This window comes from Anomalospiza imberbis, chromosome 8 (genome assembly GCF_031753505.1).
Source record: "Anomalospiza imberbis isolate Cuckoo-Finch-1a 21T00152 chromosome 8, ASM3175350v1, whole genome shotgun sequence".
NCBI lineage: Eukaryota > Metazoa > Chordata > Aves > Passeriformes > Viduidae > Anomalospiza > Anomalospiza imberbis.
In genome coordinates this window covers 6,346,808-6,368,293 of record NC_089688.1, presented here as the reverse complement: position 1 = coordinate 6,368,293, position 21,486 = coordinate 6,346,808, and the positions used below count along the sequence as shown (strand labels likewise).

Genomic DNA, 21,486 nt, shown 5'->3' with positions numbered 1-21,486 from the left:
AGTTTCTATCAACAGTAAACTATGGTTGAAACTTGCTGTTTCTCCTTTCTGTGTCCTGCTGGGTGTTGAGTTTTCTTTGGAAGCACATTCTTACCTGTCAGTCACTTGCCCAGGCACAGCTGAGTCAGACCTCAGCCCACAAGTCCATGTCTAGAGTTGCCCCCAGTGTCCCAGTCCTCTTTGGCTGGCACTGGCACTGGCACTGGCACATTTTGCCTGGGGCTGCTGGTGGCTGAACTCTGTACTTGATGACATGGTGGAAAGAGGCTTAAAATATTGCCGTAGGTGCAAAAGCCAATGTGTCACTGTTGCTGCCTGTAATGGCCTTACGTCAGTGCAATGTTATGACATGCCACAATGTTTTCTTCCACTGCAGGCCATATATAGCCTGTTACAGTTTGATCTGCTCAGCAAAACAGAGTGGATTCCTTTTGTCTGTAAACAGCAGCTGGGTGAAAGGAAAGGGTAATGGAGCCTGAAGGTATTTGATGGATCGGCATTAACTTTGAATATATTTGCTGACCAGATAACAACCCATATGTGTATTGCCAGTGTCAGTTTGTAGTTGTTACTGCTTCTAGAGCACAGTTGTGGTGTAAGACAATCTGCTCTGATTTCACCTTGGGAGATGTGGTTCTGGAGGAAAAATGTGGCCTGACTAAACTGGTATGCTCTGCCTTCCTGTGACCCTCTTGTCACTTGAGCTATTTCAAATAAGACTCTCCTTGTTCCTGGCAAAAATGACATATTCTTTGGTGGGTGGCTTGCATGTCCTGCCACTGCTCAATATGGATTTTCACATTTTAGACATTCCAACTACGCAAATAGAGTGTCTGTACTGTTCATCAGATGCAAAACTAACTTAAAATGAGCATATGGAGGCATATGAAAGGTTTGCAGTGCAGTTTAATCTGTCTGAGAATCAAGGAAGACCAAGTAATTTAGAATAAATACTTGCATTTTAAAACATCTATTCTTAATCTGGGGCAAGCGTGCCTCAATCTTTACAGATAGCATCATCTTATCCTACCTCATCTCACATTTTCTAAGCAAGTGTTCATGGTTCACATCTGCTTTATTTACTGCCTGTTAGATTTAATGCATTCTTATATATTAGAAAATAAATATATCTTCAGATAAATGTGGTTTAAAAATGGGATTATAATCCCAGGGGCCTCAAACACTCATGTTTCAGTGAGTGAAAGCAGACTTTTCTGATACAGTTGAGGCTGAAATGCTTCTTGTATGGCTCATACTGTGTAAAATGATATAAAGCAGTTCTCTCTTTCAGTATTAAATCACATACTTAGTAACAAGCATGGATTTTGAGTGCACAATTTGTTAACTCTTACAGTAAAGTGTAGAATGTGAGACATATTAAAACTCTTAGCATACCAAAGGGGGTGAACCAGATTTGGAAATAGGACAGTGGTTTTTAACACCTCTTTTAGAATGAGGCAAATGCAGAATAATCTAATCAAGATGTGTATCCAGAGTATGAAATGAAATCTCTTCTGAACTCAACTTCCTGCAGTCATGAAATGTACATCCATGAAACTCTCAAATAAAGCAATATGCAGCCCATGCTTCTTCCTCTTAGAGAACAGAGAAAACGTGAACTATTTATTATTCAACAGTACTGCTTTTAGTGTGTGTACTGTGTACACAATCCTGTGTTTTTTGCAAAATCCTGCTCTAAAAGTAAATTGCTTAAAAGCAATTGCAAGTGCAGCAGCAAATGTGCCATCTCACATACATTCACATCAGGTCAGCTGATTACGTGTGATTATAAACATGCTGTTGATTGTGGTGGAGGGGCCAGGCCTCATGAAGGCTTCGTGTGGAATTATGTATTTGCAAATACAAAGTGTCTGAAACCACTCACAATGACAGTGAGACTGCAGCAGGACATAAACACAAATTTTGTCCTACTCCTGTGAAATTACAGGCATTCCTCTGTTTGGTTTGACCCTAGTTAAAGGAAAGCTCTTTCCTTAGCATCCAAAGTAGGGAGTGCTGGGGTGAAGGGCAGGTTTAAGCCTAGAAGTGGTAGGGGAAAAAGGCCTTTTGCCTTAGCAGAAAGAGAAGGAGCCACCTTCATTGCTTTCTATGCCTTTCTCTGTCTCATCTTTACACCATTAACCTGAAGATCTTTTAACATTACTAAGTTCACTAATTGTTCCTGTTGCTGAAATTTTATTTAATTTAGCTGCTTTTAGTTAGATATCTGCAGCAGTAATCAATTTCCTAAACAGAGACTTGTATTGCCATTTGAAATGTCCTCAGTTCCTGCCATAGGTCTGGCAGGTATGACACAGGATCTAAGGCAAATTGTTGCTCTTCTGGGACAGCAGTGGTTATATTAAGGCATCTCACATGGGACCAGACCCTTGCTTTTAGTCCATAGCCTACACAATTTTCTTGGCTTCTTGTGTGGTCACAGAAGAGAGAAGCTCTTTCAGCAGATGGTTGTGAGTGTCTGCATGGAGACACTCACAACTCGTGGTTGTGAGTTAGGCATGGAGACAAGTCAGTCATCCCTGTAAAGTATATGTCTGTTCTTTTACCAAGGAGTCCAGGCAATAAGTAAGTTTAGGATTTCTAATTCTAATAAGTAAGTTTAGGATTTCTAATGACAGGTGTCAGTTATGGTGAATCTTGTCCTTTGAGAACCTTTGAGAAATATAGAAATTATGGGCTTTTAAAATGAAGAGCTTTATTTCATAGTATTACTAAGATTTATTGCTATAGATGAACTGTGGGAAGTCCCAAGGATGAAACTAGCTAAATCTCATCTTTGATTAAAGGTGCAACTGAAATCTGAATTATTATTTTTTCCTAGAATTAGTTGGTATTTAAAGAATTATGGCGAGGCTTTTATTTGTTTAATCAACCAGAGGAACTTAACTCTGCAGTGTAACTGGAAGGTAACGATATCTATTTATATTAAGCCATTGCTCTCTGTTTTAAACTGGCTTCTCAGCTGTCACCTTTCTAAAGTAGATTTTTTGCAGCTGTGATGATGTGGGGATACAAATGAAGCATAGTTTATGAGTGGTAGCATTATATTATCTTTTTACTAGACTGCTACTGTAGCAGAAGAAAACAGAGGAGTATTCAGCACACAACCCTTTCCTTAGGGTCTGCAAGCTTCTCTGTTTTCTTCCATTATTTCAGTACAGCTATTAAAAGATACTACTCTCCTTACAAGACTAGCCTCATTTATTACTGTCTTAAGGAATGCAAATCTATTAATAGTGGAAATGAGGTAAGGAGGTCAGGACTGTGAACAGAACACAAGATATAACCTTTAGAGTTCTCCCTGTCTCATTTCAATTAAACACAAAATGATAAAAAGATCCCTTTGACATTCTAAAGCAGTACAGGAAACACAGCAGTGCAGTTTAGTGTGATATGGTTTTCAGTGCCATTTGAATGCCAACAGCAGGATTCCGAGGTTCAGCCAAGTTATTCAGCACAAAGCTCCAAGAGGTAGGAAAGGAATATTTATGCCACTGTCATATATCACGACAGATTCACACAGGGTGGACAGACACATCCCGTACCAGAGAAAAGTCCCTTCAATGTCTTACGGTGCAAGTGAAGGCCTGTGGAGTGCAAAGCATAATGAAGTCCAAAACTGGAACTTTCCCAATTGTATAAATATAACTCTTAGATTTATTTCATATCACCTTGGTTTACCCTCTGAAATAGACATCATTACTTATACAGAACCCCTCACTGTAGATTTAGGGTGTTCTGGCATTTTGAAACAAAATGAGAGTGGAAGCAATATATTTCTTGGCTTTGATTTTAAAAGCTTAGGGACTCTTTTAAAAACAAATTTTACAGTGACCAGCTTTTGAGTTAGCTCTGCCAACAAAGAATTTACAGCTAAGGAGACTGAAGGCATTACCTGGTGAAGCTTATCCTGCAACACTGAGAAAAGCCTGCACAAAGCCATCTGTAGGATATTTGACATTAAAATGAGATTTAATCAGCATGTAATGGCTAAATAACTGTCTTTTGGGCTTGGGTACTAAAGTAATTTTCTGCCCCTTGGCTGTTTTGACATTGGTATTTTGGTGTTGGTATTTTAAATGTGTGCAACTATAATGTTATCCTCTTCATACTGGAAAATCGTCTGTATAATGGCCACAACCTGCTGAACTATGAATATTTATTATGTTTGTTTCTTCCCTGTGCTTCTTTACTTGCTTCATTGCACATGTGAGAATATGTATGTATAGTTTCTTTTGTATTCTTTTCATAGACTACTTTAGGGCAGGTTCTGGTCTGCCAGTGATTTTTGGTCCACAGGGTGAAGAAGATTTTGAACCATGAATACTGTCTTGTATGTGCTGTGAAAGTTCTGAAAAATGTAACTTTTTCTTGGTTAAAGTGAATTTACAAGGTTATTTGCTGTTGAAAAAATAACTAATACTAGTATTTCTAATTAAAGGGGCAAACTTTGTAAGGTAATTAACAGATGAGATAGGATACAGTCTGCTGAAAAGGATTTCCTGAGGATTTTATGCCATATTTTTCTGTTACTAATAGAAAGGTAGTAATGTACTTTTGATGGTACTAATGATGAGGCTACATAAAAGATCACATTTTGCACAGACTGAAGGGTCTGAACAGACAGGAATGAAAGATCTGCAGAATAGCCTGGGACTGAATTCAGCACTGGGCCACAGCAGCCTTTGTGTGAGAGGTGTCAGGGGCTGCACAGGACCCTGCTTCCATAGGCTCTTTGGTGTCCTGGGACTCTGCACTTCAATGAGTGTTAGAGAGAGAAGGTTACCATAGTTCCTTATTTTAAAGGTTTTCCTGGGAATACTGAATTAATTAATTATCAAGCCAACATAACATTCCCAACCAGACTAAGCAATGCAGCTGTTGTTTAATGTTTGATTCTATTGTAGAACTCAAGCTGAAGGGTCTATAATGCAGGGTCCAACAATGATGTTACTGGTAAAGGTGTGTGATGTTGTCTAAAAACTTTCAATCACCAATCCATCTTCCTTAGCTACCAACATCCTCCAAAATTACAGGTGTTTGTTTTTTCAGATTTAAATACACAGAAATGTTGAAGTGTGTCCTCAAAAAGTAATTTTGTGCTTTTTGAATTTCTTAGTTTCTGTTTCACATTATGATAATTTTTTTATGATGATGATAAAATTAAAACAATTTGATACTATGTGTACTGACATTTATGCCATTCCACACTTATTGAAAGGGTTAGTTTGGAAAAAAGTTAATGGATGAGAAATTTGTTGTGACTTCTTCTGGAAGTACAAAGAGGGGTTTAAAAGCTGAAATTTATTTTATTCAAAGCTCTCAAATACCTTTTTCTGTTCAATTTCAGTGAATAAAATCATGTTAACCTAATTCAGATAATCCCTTAAAGAATGGTTTATGTTTTAGAAAGTGGTAACTTCACAAAAAAGTGCATATGGATTATTTGAAGACTACTATGTCATGAAAGATTCAGTAGAAAATGTTCTCACCTTCAGAAACTTGGACTAGAACATGACCAAACATTCCATTATTTCATTCTCCATCCTCATATCCCAGGTTTCTGTTTATTGCTGTTTGAAGAATATATTCTGTAAATTTGTATATTGAACTACTGCATCTGAAGAACTGTTTTCCACACATAAGGAAACTTGGACCAGTATGATTGATTTCCTTTAGGCTGAGGTTCAGATCCACACTGGAAAGTATTAAAAGGTTCATTGTTAAGGTAACAGATCAGTTATAAAACTACTTCTGTTCTGTTAAATGAATAAATTCAGAGCTCTGAAGTGTATTAAAATCTACAATTATTTCAATTTTAGATAAAAAATGGAAGATATGAGAATGCTTTATGCACTGCATCTTTGAGGGCAGTAGAAATATGCAGTTGAGATGATAAAGTGTGGCATGTTAAAGAAAATACACCTGCCCTAAATTGTGCCACATAATAAAACACAATGTATTATTTTTAGCTGGCTCATACATGGCTATTTATATTTGTTTATATTGCTGTTTATTCTCTAGAAGAGAGCTTGTCACCATATCTTGATATTCTTCAAGTACAACCCTTAGAGAATAATGCTTGCTGTGGAAACAATTTGAGAAAAGTGACATATCTTTTAAGTGTAACCTTTCCAGCTGAGATCAGTGCTGTAAAAAAAAAAGTTTAGGTACAATAATATATAGCATTGTGAATAATATAATAATGATATAAGCTTTCTGCTGTTATTTGCTTCCTTGCTTTCTCAAGCAAGAACATCTGATCTATTTGATTTTTTAAAGAATGTTGCCTTTCTGGAGAAGTCTTTCCTTGACCATTGTAGATATGGGGCTTCAAGATGCCATTAGAAACTGTATCAGGGCATGAGAGTGTATATACAGCCAGTCTAAAAGGCCACTTCAGAAAAATCTCTCACATGGGGTCAATATAGTAGAGACTTGCTGTGGCAGGAAGAGCTCAAACCACTGAGTAGTGATTGTGCTCATACATTTTCTCTTATAAAAGTCAGTAAGTTTTGATCTAAGGATGGTAGGACTATTTGGTATGTAACAGTTCTGGTAAATCTGCTACTTGTATTTGAATGTGCTAAACCAGCAGTTCAAGCCAACTATAAATAATCCGAATAACAGGTTTGCATTGCATGTCTATATGAAAACCTTCATCAGATTTTTTGAGCTCACCCACATGATACAGTGAAATCTGAAGAAATATTGATGTCAGTTGAGTACTGCTTAGGTAAAGTTAATTTATTGCCTTTTGGAGAAATTGTCTGATCTATGTATCTAATTAATAGACCAATGGCCAAATGATTCTAACACATAATTTGCTCAAAACCCCTGAAGAGTTAAAGGGGCACTTGCCTAACACACTTACCTTCTAATCCATGATCAGCAGTAAAATTGAGCAGAAAGTTTAAGTTTCTGCAGAATCAGTAAACTGATATAAATATAGTGGCCATTGGTACTTTTTGTGTCAAAAATATTGGCACAAATAAAATCTTCCTTTATTATTGCAATTTCTTTGTAGCAAATGTATCAATTAAAGCTTAAGAATATTCAACAAAAGTCAGCTCCTGGATGATGAGAACACATTTATCTGATCTACTGGCAGTAGAAGACAGCTCAGCAGTGACATCAAAGCTATTGTTATCCCACATCTTCATCCAGATCTGATGAGGAAAGATAGAACAATCAATGACTTGGTGAGCTGGAAACATACTTTAAAAATTAAAGTGAGCCAAATACAGTAAAATACTGAGTAAAGTGATAGATTCTCTATGACTTGGTAAATTTAATCAAGTCTGAATGCCTCCTGGGATATATTTGAGTAAACACCAGTGTTGACAGCAACAGAGAGGTAGGAGGGGAACTCTATGATTATTTTAGTTTATTTCAGTTACGTATTAACTGATCTTTGACACTGCAGTCATGAACATTATGTGCGTCAGAAAAAAGAAAAGCTCAGCTGCTTCTGGAAATCCATCTGTAAAATGCACAGTGGTACAGCAGATAATATCTCAGTATGGGGCACCTTGTTCTCATTCACAATTGACTGTTCCCATGTATCATCCTCAAAATCTCATGGGCATAATAGAAATAGCAGGAGTCAGAGCTTATCATAGCATAAAACCATGGTCTTGTGGTCATGACTAATAAACTACCTGTATGAGAGCATTGAGTCATATCCTCTGCTCTGCTCTGCAAGACAAGTGGTTGTTTGCATTGTAGCAATTGCCATGTAGCCAGCACAAAATAGAAGAACACAGTTGTCATCTTAACTGCCACCAGAATAACTTTTTTTGGTGTGCTGAAGGTGTCAGCAGAGCTGTGTTTAGGTGAAAAGTAATAGATAGTGTCATGGAAGACAAGACTGGATGTAATTACTTTATTTAAAACTTATGAAAATATGAAAGGCAGCATCAAAGCTGTTCATTTTTTACAAAGAGAATACACAGTCTGCTCTCATCGAAACTTTCATAGGCTCAGTGACAACTGCTAGGTTACTAGGCTGGTTCTAGCAAAAGCTTTGTCTTTCTTTAATGTATGCTCCTTACAGATCCAGGAGTTTTTCTAGAGAATTCATGATAGCATGTGTGGTTTAGTGGCTCTTGACCTTTGTGGCATTGCCAATGAGATATACACTGCTTAGGCAGACTTCAGATAGAGATTTGTGTCCCATTTTTTGGCTTTCTTGTCTCCAATTGTTATGTATTTTTTGTTTTGTTTTTCTTGCCACTGGCTGTGGAACCTGAACTCTTCCAATGACAGCTATATCAGCTGGAGGTTGTTGGCTACACCTGCCGAGATACTTGCACAGAGGGGCAGGAACTCAACATTATGTCAAAATCTCATCAGTACTTTAAGAGAAATATCTCTATCCAGAAAATCAGATATTTATCTCAATTTTATGTGCTCCAAGAGAGTCCCTGGAGAGGGAATGAAAATCTGCAAGATTGCAGCAGTACTTGATTTGCTTTCATTATCTACAGGAGGGGACTTTTTCAGAACAACCAAATGCCAGCTACATAACTGTCAATGGTGCAGGTTCTTAGGGCATCCTCTGAATTATTACTTATCCTGTAACAGTACCCAGTCTCCTTCCACAGCACTGTTCTTTTGATCAAAGAAATCAAGAAATTTCTATACTAGTATAGAAACAATTCCAGGAGCTTACCAGAAGTGGCACATTTTTGATGGCTTTAACAGAATGTTCATGCATTGCATATCTATGCAGTTGCTTTACTCAGAGGTTTTTCTTGATGCAGCTTGCAGAAGTAATGATTGTTTAAAACTGTGCCAAGTATGTTTGAATTAACTACTTCTCTAAGGAAGCCACTCTGTAGTTATACAAAAGAACTGAACTTTCCCATAATACCTCAATAAGAAAAAATGCTATTTCTCTACTTATTACCCAGCTGTAAGTTGCTAAAGATGTTATTTGCAAGTTTGTGTATAACTCTCGCCTTTAGGAAAATTTTCCCTTCTTTCTTCTGTTACACAGCTGAGAAGCATGGAAAAAAATGAAGAATACATTTGGTATCCATTCATTGGTACTCAGGTATTAATTTTGTAACATACTATATTACTTCTTAAAGTTTAGCATTCATTGAACAACCAAGAGTGGTTATAAATATGCTTTACTAGGTATTTATGATCTCATGGATGGATTTCATATGCATAAATGCATATGCAATATGCCTATGTATAAATTATGACTGAAATATAGATGCTCTGGTATTTGTTCAGATACTTAAAAATCCAAGAAAATTCATATATTCCTGTTAATATTGCTTAATCTGTTTCTATACCTTACAGTAGATTGTTCTATTGATGTTCCACATTGTGAAAACAGTATATATTGCTTAGGCAGCTGCTGCAGGAGTCATCTAAATGTGGATCAAACAATGACTGCCCTATCTAAGTGCTAAATAGAAAATTATTGCAGCCTGGCATGTTAGGTTGACCCAGGCTGGATGTCAGGAGCCCACCAAAGCTGCTCTATCCTCACCTCAGAAAATATAATGAAACACACATGGGTCAAGATCTGGGGAGAGATCACTCACCAGTTAGTGTCACAGGGAAAACAGACTTGACTTGGGGAAATAATTTTAATTGATTACCAATCAAACCAGAGCAGGATAATGATAAATAAAACCTGAATCTTATATCACCTTTTCCCCATCCCTCCCTTCATTCTGAGGTCAACTTCACCTCTGAATTCTGTACCTACTGCTGCCCCAGTGACAGAGTGGGATAGGTAATGGGGGTTGTAGTCAATTCATTACACATTACTTCTGCTGCTCCTTCCTTCTAGGAGGACAATTCCTTACACTCTTCCCCTGCTCCAGCATGGAGTCCCTCAAATTGGAGACACTCCTTCAGGAGCAGCTTGCTCCAGCATGGGTCCCCTATGGGGTCACAAGTCGTAGCAGCAAACCTACTCCAGGGTCAGCTCCTTTCTCCATGAAGCCTTAGGTCCTGCCAGGAACCTTCTCCAGCATGGGCTTCCTATGGGGCCACAGCCTCCTTTGGACATCCCCTTGCTCTGACCTGGGATCCTCCAAGGGCTGCTTCACCATGAACCTCCATGGACTGCAGGGGGACAGCCTGTCACCATAGGCTGCAGGAGAATCTCAGCTCTGACATCTGGAGCATCTCCTTCACCTCCTTTTCCACTGACCTTGGTGTCAGGGTTGTTTCTCTCCCATATTCTCAGTCTTCTCTCTGCCCACAGTTGTTCATGGAGTTTTTCTGCTCCTTCTTAAATCTGTTATCCCAGAGCTGCTACCACCATGGCTGATGGGCTTGGCATTGACCAGCAGTGGGTCCATCCTGAAGCTGGCTGGCATGGCAGATAAAGAAGAAGTTCCTAGCAGCTCCTCATGGAGCCACCCCTGCAGACTCTGCTGCTGGTACCCACTGCTACCAAAACCTTGACACACAAACCCAAGACACTGAATTAAGCTGTATTTTGATAGAAGACAATTTTAGTGTTGGCCTCTGGTCTTTTATTTATTTTTTCTTGTTTTTCCAAGACATTACACATCAGAGAGGTTCCCTCCATGTGCCATCTGTTTCCTTGCAATGGGAAATGGTAGAATAATTTTCTGAAGAATTGCTGACAAGATGTGGCAGGGGAACAATAATCCATAAGAATGAGATTTCTTATTAAAGTCGCTCAGCTCATCTCTGATACAGTAAGCTCTTGATTTACACTGGTCACCTCTGGAGCAGGGAGGACAGTGACTGCTAAGTTACATTTTTTATTGCACAGGCTTATGGTGAAGTTCTTGACAGTAACTGGGATTGCTGTCAGATCAGTTTTCATGGCACAGACACACTTATCTAGTGAGATTATTCTAGTTAGACAGTTTCTCATAATAACAGATGTCATCATAAATGCCTCTTGACCTTAGTTACTTCATGATGTCTTAATGTTGGCTGACTGTTGTCATGTCATTCCTTAGGCTTTTGCTAGAAAGAGCAGGTGGACTGCACAAGATCCCTCATGAATTATAGCGGACCTCTTTTTTTGGCCTCTTAAATTTATTTCCTGCGTGTGCCTCCTGGTCTTCTCTCATGAACAGAACTTTAGTGCAGATCACTGCTGCTACTCTTGCTGAGCAGCCAGTTTATGACATACTGGCACACTGGACATATCAGACAGCTGATAATAGTTGCAAGCAGACAAAGGAAATTGCTCTAGGACAATTTAAAAATTAAATATCTGCATAGAAGCTTGGGTGAGGTGAAGAGGGTAAGGAATAATAATGTGATAGAAATGAGAGACAAGGTCACAGAGCTGGTGGTCAGAAGGGGTGTAGCAGGTCACTTAGTCTGGCTTCTTGCTTAAAGCAGCACCCTGGAGACCTCAGACCATAGGGGAGCATGCATGGATAGGAAGTATACCTGGACTTAAACAGGAAACAGAGATGTCCTCTTCCAATTGCAGAACCAGGCCTTTCCACAGCACAATGAAATCTACTTTTAAGTCATGATCAGCTCTTCCCCACCCCTCTATTTCTACACATTATTTCATCATAAATGCCCCTTGTCTTTTCAAGAGGGTCCTTAAAGTATTTGAAAATACAGAGAAAGTGAAGCCTCTATATAATGTGAAAAAAAAATCCTATGCAATGTGAAAACAAGAAAGAATCCATGATCATTGTGTAAACCATCAGCTGGAATAAATAATTAAATTTTCTGATAAATGGCAACTCTATGCTAATTTTTTTTATTCTTAGTGAATAAGGCACCTTGGGGTAAAGATCTTTTCCTATCTTACACAAATCTGAGTAAAGAAGTATAGAAGCTTATCAGGTTTCAAGCAGAATCATGTTTAGTCTTGAGCTGCCAGTATTGTCAGGTGAATTTCAGAATGTAGGTCTGTGTACCTTCTGGCTTAGCCACTGTTAACAGGAGAAAAATGAAAACTCTAAAGTTGGACTTCTATCCCAAGCCCTGAAGAGACTAAGAGATGTACTTAGTTTCAAATAGAAATGTAGTTAAATGATCTCAGGACATTATTTCAGCTGAATTCATGTGTTTGGAGTAGCTCTTCCCTAATTATCTGTGCCAAAGTTTGTTAATGGGGTGCTACACAGATTTTAACAAGAGTGACTGTCTGTTAAGGTAAGATAGTCTATGTTACCTGGTAGATCTGAAAAATAAAAAAAATTCATAACGTTTCACTCCAAATTTTGCCTTTAAAGTTGGTTATATTAGCCCTTCCTTCTCGCAAATGCTTCAAGGAAAATGTAAAAATACATCTGGAGGCTATTAAGCAAATGAAGATCACAGCACAAGGTAGAATATCTAATCAGAGTAGCTGTTTGGTGGGTAAAAGGGTGCACACCTTAAAGCAGTGAGAGCTCCAGCTCTGTCATGAGGTGGTAGATGTACTGACCCATATTAGTGTTCTGATTTGCATCCTGGCATGCAGACTTGCTTTGGTTTTGTTGCAAACCCTCTAGCTGGGATCCTTTGGAAACAGGAGCCTAGAGGAACAGCATGATTGTCTTCAAAGATTATTTTGTTGTGATTGCTAAACAGCTGCATTTTTCCACTAGCTCACCATGTCAGATTCACATAAGCATGATCCAATGCCTAAGCACACTTGTTAAGATGCTAAATTCAGCCAACCATCTCTTCATTCCTTAGGGGCTGAAAGAGGAGTGTGAATGGCAGACTGTGGAGGAAGAGACTAGCAGATCACACAAAGCTAGACTGACTGCTGCGTTCCAAGTCACTTGGTCAGGACCCTCTAGAACCACCTTAATAATTCATTAAGGCAGATAATATTTTGAACTTGGTGAATAGTAATGAAAGATTCTATAGTAGTCACCTCATTAGCCTTTTCTCACGCGTATGAAACATTAGAACAAAGTGTGGTTTTGTAACTCCAAGTAACTCCCAATGAAGCAACTTGAGAGAATGTTCCCAGAAAAAGTTCTATGGTCCACCTATCCAGCATGGTCTTATTGCTGGCTAATAACTTCTTGCTGGCTCTTCCTCTAAGCAATGTCCCCCTATGTGTCACCTCAGTCTGAATCTATACTCTCAGTTTTCCAGTATACAAGCTCCTTGAATTGAGATCCATAACTCTCTCAAAAGATAATAATACAAAAATCTGAGTCAGACCAATAACTTCACTTGGATAACACCATGTAAACAGAAAAATCCTTTTTTGTTGGCTGAAATATTGCCTAGAATCATTAGAGTCAGTGCACAGACACTTGAATATGCTGTTAACACGTAGCTTTGAAAGACTGGTAATTTTTTGAACAAAAAAGATGCAAAACTTTTAAGATATTGTATATGAAGATGAAAGTTGTGTGGTTTAACTTGAAAGCTATGGGAGTAATACTGGAATGAAGGTACTGTGTTTAAAGAATGAATTAATCAAATTATTTTTGCCAACTGTTGACTTTTTTTTCAGAAATAAAAAGCAAAACTATCTACTTGAAAATAGGCAATTCTAACTCATCCATGAATGCTGTTTGTGTAAATTACATATGGGTTGTTCAAAACCAAATTCTTCTTGTGTCTTTGTTCACTTGCTTTTGCAATCCTTAGTATTTCCAATGAGTCTGCTAAGGAAGCCTCTAGCTTGAAAGAATATGAGTTTTAACTCATAATTGTGAAATAAGAATAAATTTAAAACTATCTTCAGCTTTCTTTTCATCATGAACATAATGTGAAAATTTACTACTTCTTATGTGATCACAGCTATGTGGATATTTGCAAGTTACATGAGGTCTCAGCAGCCTTGAAATCATCATACATGTGAAATTTTAAGAACAAAACAGTGGTCATTGACAGTATATTTATAATCATGGATCCTTTTGCTATTTCTTACTTGTCTTGCATAGGCAATGACAAGGCTGAGAACAGCAGTGGGTGATTTCTCTTCATCTCTGTACCTGGGCCTCTCATCACAACAGGATCCTTTTCTACACAGAAAGAGGGAAAGCTACTTCTGTTATAAATATGCTCATTAAATCAGAATTATGCTTTCATTCAAAACATATTTGCATTTATTTGGATGTTTTTCTTGATGTATTTTTTCTGTCTGTGTTGGTGGATGCATACACTTCAATACATGCAAAACCTAAATGCAGTGAGTGGAAGCCCTCAAAATGCAAATCTTACACTTTTTGAAGCTAGATGTTAGTCTCATATTTGACAGTGAATATTTAGATACATACCCAAAAAGAACACATTCACAATGCCTTTTGTCTTAATAAACATGGTCCTTCATATCCTATGATTTGTGATGATTATAAAATGATAAGATAAATGTGTGCATTCTGAGAACATGCTGAATAGCTGATGCAAGAAAAAGCAGTTTTGAAGAGATTTGCAACTGAAAGGTCACCTGGCAGTGTGGCAACATGTTTAATGAACCAAGAGTAAGCTAGTTCAACATGCTTTTCAAGGATTCATAAAAAAGGCCTAAAGTTCCTCTGTGCCTCGTATCATGGCCCTGTGTTTGGAGGCCTTTTAAACAGACAAAGCCTGTTTTGTTAAAGCAAAACTGCCCCATTCTGATGTTCTTCACAAAGATAACTTACAGGATGACATCACAAATGGACATGGACTAGAACAAGCATTTAAGGTTTATGTAGAAAGCTTTACCTCATACCAAGCATGTACAATGACAAATACATTATGGCATCAGCATATTAGCATATCTAGGAGTTTGGGCTTTGATGGCTGCTGGAGAGAAGGACTCTGGCTTTTTATCACCTACACAGCAGAAGGATTTTGAATGTTACCTTTAGCACTTGCTAAAGCATTGACTGCTTCCTGCTTCGATAGCCCATGCAAGAGAGAAGGTGTTTGTCCCATGATGCAGCTTCACTTAGATTCTTCTAGTCCTTCAGTTTGCAGCTCAGGGGCTTAAAGGGAGTTTCTGTTTCCTTTTACCAGGACATGCCTGCAAGAAATTTATCATGCCTTTCTCAGGTACTTTTTTTTCTCAAATAATTTTCTCAGATGGGTGGGGCAAAGAATGTCTTGTTAAATAATAGAACGGGAAAAGACTTTGTCACAAGCACAGGCTAAGTACATCTTATTCACTTAAGTTCTTGTCCCAAGAAGAGACTTTTATCTGAAATGCACCTCCTTAGGCTGATGTTACTAGACATCCTTAATGAGTGTTTCCTAATCAGACAGGCGCCCTGTGCTGGTTTGATTATTGGACATGGGGACTGGGATTGCTTGCACTTTGCATAATGCGGCTACAGATATTTGCTGAGACCAGTGCTATTGTCTTTACTCATTGGCTTCTTGTTGTCAGCCTTAATTAAACTCTTCCAGAAATACTCCATAGAAATTAATCTACTGCCAAATATTAAGGGAGAAGTAATATGGCTGAGTCAGAACATTTTAATTAATTGCAAACAAATCTTTCAGAAATCATTATACAGACATGAAAGATACAGAAGAAAAGGTAAAGGATCACACCTCCTTAAAATCCTGCCTTAAATTGTATTTTCTATACTTAGCCAAAGAAGTATTGGTAGCTTATGATGAGTTTTCAGAAGAACAATAAATAAAAAGTTGAATTAACAACCATGGTCCAAATGATGCCATGGAAAGTATTTGCAGTTAGAGCACTGTAGAACTTTCTGTATTCAATATTTTCTTCTTAGTTGTTCCACTGGGTGGCACAACTCCTACATTGCCTTTTTCAAAGATATCACTCAATATTTGAATATGTTAAATTTTTTTACTGTATTATTTTGTTTTGATAGCTGCAGCCTTGAGTTGTGATCACATTGCCTAGCCAGATGAAATAAGGAATTAAAGTAATTGGGAGGCAATTGCTACTGTACTGTCTTTAATCCAAGACATAACCTACACCCCCCCTCCTCTCTCTTCCCACCCATCCTCCCTCCTCCCTTTTCCAAATTGTGGTTATCTGACTTGGAACAAAATCTAATGTGTTAGGAAAACACATATATCAGACCTTAGGAGCAACTAAAGCTTTCCACAAAGTGCATTGGTTTCCAGACAGAGAACAAAAAGTGTTTGCACCTTTAATGAGAACTATTTGTCAACCTGTATTTTAAAAATTTCTCCTGAGACCCTCATGCTTCCAGGGTGGAAGGATAAGGAAACTGTCCTGCATTTTTGGATGCATCCACCCACAGTCTTTCATTTAATCCTCACTAATGGCAAGGAAGAATTCTAGACTTCCAAATCCTGTCTGCTCAGAGAAATGGCACTTAGAACTCATGACAGCATTTCTCACCACGTGGTTGCCTTGCTGATGCAGATTATCTGGGTTTGGCCTTCAATGTTATAAAATGTTCTGACAGACTCACAAGACTCTGCTGCTTCACAGGTTCCCTGATTGTTATTTGCTCTCTATTTCTTCATCTCCTTAATGCTTTTCCTTAAAAATAAAATTTAAAAAATCAATGTATTCCTCACCAATGAGCCCACTGCAACTCCCATTTCTAAACCTATGAAGGAGTTCAAACCTTAGAACTGGATGACTCCTGACATGACCAGGCTATACTGTTACCTCAGCTTGTCCTCAGGCAGGGGACATGCAGTGGCAACAGCAGCACAAGCAACTCCTTTGTAGTTACACGTTTGCTGGCTCTCATTATGGTTGAGTATTATTAAAGACAGAAATCCTGCAGTGTTTAAATGAAGCATTTTGTTATAGTGACAGAGATTCTGAGGTATTTTCACATGTTATCTTTTATGTTTGTTCATCAGGTGCCCAAGGAAAACCCTTCCATTGTGCAGTGATTGTCTGTCAGTTCTGCCTCCACCTATATTGAGCCCAGGGATTAATTTCAGTGAAAACTGAAAGAGGAATAGGTAGGACACAATGGTGTCTAAATGGGTAAAAAATTTGGGAGACTTGGCCTGTGACTAGAAAAGAGCTGTCCAAAGAAAGATCACCCTGACAGAACTCACATTATGTATAACATTTGGCTATAGCTAATCAGTCAAAATGTACCTGACCATCCAATTGGCATTTGTACACTGTCAAATTAGCTGTAACTCTGCTTTCTAGCTGTCTCTTGCAGGACGCAGCCGGAAATATTGCTGCAGGAACTGGGTCATGACAGTAGGGGACAAATCTATAAGAATTCCATTTCATTAGTTATGCTACTCATGCAGCAGCTAATTTGAAATGAAGAAAATGTCTTACTAGTCAGGTTCATGTAAATCTTTTGTGCAGGAGGTTTATGCTTTTATCTTTAAGTACACTGTGTTTTAAATTTTCAAATAAATGTGTTTAGGCTTTGTAGATTTAATTTTCATTTGCTGAAATCCCACTACAGTAGGGCTAGCTCCTTTGTAACTATAAGGGAAGCAAGGCTGTCAGGATATTCTGTACAGCTCCAGAGCAGTAAATCAGGATTATATACTGAAGCTCATTAATTTATCCATTTAAGCAAACTTCTACAATTCATTTTTGTGTCTAGAGTGCTTTAAATTTTCTGCTTTCTTTTTAAGCTACAGTTGTGCCCCTAGATCTTTATACACATGGGATAAATTCCTCTTGACTTCAGTGGAGTTTTACCAGCCAGAAATTTTGCTTCTGGCCTTTTTTGGGATTTAAATGGTGTGTGTTTGGAAGAAAATGTCAGATTAGACTCAGGAGAAAAAGAAATATGACGAATACCCACATGTCTAAGCTATGAACACAAAAAGAAAAGTAGGAACTGGTGCAGAATTATTTTAATTTAAGTTACATTTTATATTTGCTTGGAAATTCAAACGTGTCTTTAGCTTTCCCAGGTTAGATAACATATCTGAAGCATTGTTTAGGACAGCGGATATTTATGAGAAAATATTCTATTGGAATATAAATTTTTAGCATCTTTTGTGGTAAGTGTGGTTTTTTTGTCCTAAAATAAAACATAGCATTTTTTGGAGAAATAAGGAGACTATTTTTTAAAAAATCCAGTTTTCAGTAAGAAAATCTCAAAGGACAGTTTTGCTTTCCTTTTACAGAAAAAAAATTTGCTACAAATGTGAATTTTCTTGGCAAAGAACTTTGTTTTCTTAATTGTATTTAATATCTATGTTGCTCTTGCAGTTCCAGTCATACTGATGTATCCTGATGCAATGTCTGTTAATCAATGTCCTTGCTAGCTCTTACATTATTAGCTCCCAGTTCCTTATTAGTGTTATTTGAGGTTCATTATTAGTGCTGCAGCTCCTGCTGAAGAGCTGGGGCTCTGGAGGGCTTGCCCTTGGTTAGGTTGCCCTTGCAGATGCCAGGCAGAAATGTGGCTCTGTGAGGGCTCTGAGAAATGAGAGAAATGAAGTTGTTAGGACACGTGTGTCTGTACAGTGGTGAATGATTAAAGGGTGACCAAGGGGTGGGGCAGGTGACACCCTAACTCATAATGCATGTCAGTGAAACAGGAGTGTGGCTGGGTTGCCAAGGGATTGTGATAAGGAGAAGAATATTTCCCCTGTGAGCACTCCAAGGCTGTGGATGCTCTGGACAACCTTGTTCCTCTTTTGAAAGCAAGACCTGTAACAGTGAGAAACAAGGATGTGTGTGTGAAAGGAGAGGTTCTGTATGAATGAGAACCTGCAGCTAACATGGGAGTTCCTCTTGCTAGGCGCTTCCAGAGGAAAACAGGAGATAAAGTGGCTTGCCGCATGTTTGCTTTGCTTTATTCTGTTCTGGTTTTTTCTCTCCTATTCTTTTCTGAGAGAGAACAGAGCTTCTCACCCCCTTTGTTTTTCAAAATGCATTTTTCCTCCTGGCAAATATCAGCAGTGAGCATGATTGTAACAAGCAGAATCCCCTTTTAGTGATAGTTTTCCACTATGTTTATGGAAAAGATGAAAACTATGCTGGCCAAAACACTCTTTCCAAGGAAAAGTGTGTCTCTACTAAATGATCTTCTGAGCACTATCTGCAGCTTAGTTTCTTCCTGTAGAATCTTTGTTAGCTTGGAAAGGAGGATCAGGTTTTTGCTCAGTGCATACAGCAATCCTAATGACTGTAACTTGGAACTTTTTTCTACTCCTAAGAAAATGAAACATTTTGTACTATTTACTACACAAGACATTTTCTTTATGAACTATTAACTAAAAATAGCACATATCTTATCCAAAAGAACAGCAATGAATGCTCATAAAACAAAGTGAGAGTTCATGATTATTTGCGGCTTCTCATTAGGGTGTGAATAAAATCCTTTAAACATTAAATTGTTGATTTATTTGTTCAAGCTGTTTATCTAGCTTTGATACTCACACACCTAGCTAGATGCATCATTAGCTTCAGCATAAGAAGGACTTCAAATAAGGCAGTGCTGTGAACTGGGTTGTCTGGTTCCTTCTAAGTGATTGCCTACTGCAAAACACGGAAAGTGTGGGGGTTCTCTTCATACTTTAGCTTTACACTCTGAGTTGCACAGGTGGCATTATTATCAGTAGTAACAAAGAAAAACAGTAGATGATTAAAATTTATTTTTAAAGAGAAAATTGCACAACATCAAACTCTGTTTAAGAATAGTTATTGAAGTGCTTCTGCTACCTAGTTCCAAGTATGCAACATTCCACTGCAGAATTTGTATCAGTTACAGAGGAAGGAGCAAGTAATGGAAATTTCATACAATTAAGAATAACTGTTTTTAGAGAACTTTCTGCACGGAACTGAGTCATTGGCTTATGCTCTCTTGGGCCGTTCTACTGTCATCTATAAGGGAGGAGGATTCAGGGTCCAAGAATGTCTGTCATGAGAAGTGACAGTTTAGGCTATGTTGGGTATGTTATGTCTATAGGCTGTGTTGGGTTTGCTGTTAAATGTAGAAATTTCTGCTATTTTCTCACTAATACTGTTGTTCTTTAGGCCATCTAGCTCAAAGATAATTTTATCTACATTGTGTCTTTGATGGCAAGCACTTACGAAGCAGAAAGTCTATTTCTCTGCAGCAATAGAAGGCACATAAGTAAGTAAAATTATAAAAGCAAAGATATAGAAGGCACATGATAAACCTTGAAATAAATCCAGCCTCTGTTTCAGCAAACTGGTGGTATCTAGATGTCTTATCTGCTGTATTATCCTGTAGAAGGCTCCTAATGCCTGCAGCTTTGCAAAGTATAAGGTGAAGACTGAAATAGGGCTGTGGCAAAAAGTCCAGCAAACAAACAGAGGTGCTAATGCCATCCATAAATGATAAGGAATATGGAGGTTGTAGTGATTCAGGTCATGTAAGGACTTAAAGACAGAGATACAGGGAGGAACTTCACAAATGCCAAGCATCAGAATGTACTGAAGAGAAAATAAGCTTTGATTGATTTTGAATGATGGATTTGATGTCAATGACACCAGAAGAGCAGAAACACTTAGCTTTTCCTGTATTGGTGTTTCTGCTATTTTTAATTAAAAAGATAAATAAAAGTAGTAGAGATGTTGAGAAAAGCAACTGACATAGCAAGATACCTTCTTCCTTACTGGAGAGGAGTTCTGAAACCAATATTTGAAGGAACAAGAGGCATCTTTGTTAAGGTATATATAAATATTTTTGAAATATATTTTTTAAATGAATGGTACTTCCACAGTACTCACATTGGCCTGTGGTTACTACCAGAGGTAAAAAAACTCCAGGCTGCTGAAGGACACAAGGATGACTGAAAGAAAAATGCTAAACTGTAAACCAGTCTCTAGAGGAATAAACAGTAAATGAAGTGGGACAAAACTCAAAACAAATTTGCTGACAAAACTCCTTTTGTCCTACATGTAGTAATGTAATTGGTGCTGTATGTGGATTCAGTGTTTTTCCTGTACATATCTGCTTGAAAAGTGAGGAAGAGAATGATCTAATGCATGTCTTCTATTTCCATATTTTCACATCAGTTTAACTACCCCATAACTCGCAGAAACATTTTTTCCAGCACTGTTCCCCAGTGGCACAAGACACATGACTTTAAATGTACCAAGGACTATCTTTTTGTATCAGTATATTAGGTGAACCTGATACTTTATTTAAAGAAAAAAAATGTGGATGAAAGAACTATGAATTCAAGATGTTAAGGTTAATAGGTCACAATCTAACCTAAATAAAACTCTCAATGAGAATTTAGCCTGGGCAAGGACTGTGGGATTTAGCCTTAAGAGAATTAACAAGGTACATCAGGTCTCGTCACTATTCTGATTGCCAGAAGCCTGTCTGGACAGTGTCCAGAAATACATTCTCAATCACAGCAGATTAAAGCAGCTAATGCAGGAAATTATGTGTGCTGTTTTGCATTGTCTGTTCTATTATCTGGACAGGTACAGTAATAATCATACAGAGAAAATAGGAGGGAAAAATCCTGAATTATTTTAATCAGCTGATGTTTTTCTCATATACTTATTTTCTGGGAAAATAATTATTTTCATGTAATTGTTAGCTGAGTTTTAAAAATACCATTATAGTTCTTTATTCACCTTGGGAATCCTTTTTGGTTTTTAAAGCTGTTGTAGATCCC

At 37.9% G+C, this 21,486-nt stretch overlaps 1 long non-coding RNA gene across 13 annotated transcripts in view; it reads left to right on the top strand.

Moving 5' to 3' along the window:
• LOC137477849 (uncharacterized) overlaps positions 1 to 21,486 on the top strand; it is a 173,416-nt gene that overhangs the window by 17,181 nt on the left and 134,749 nt on the right. The window lies entirely within an intron of this gene.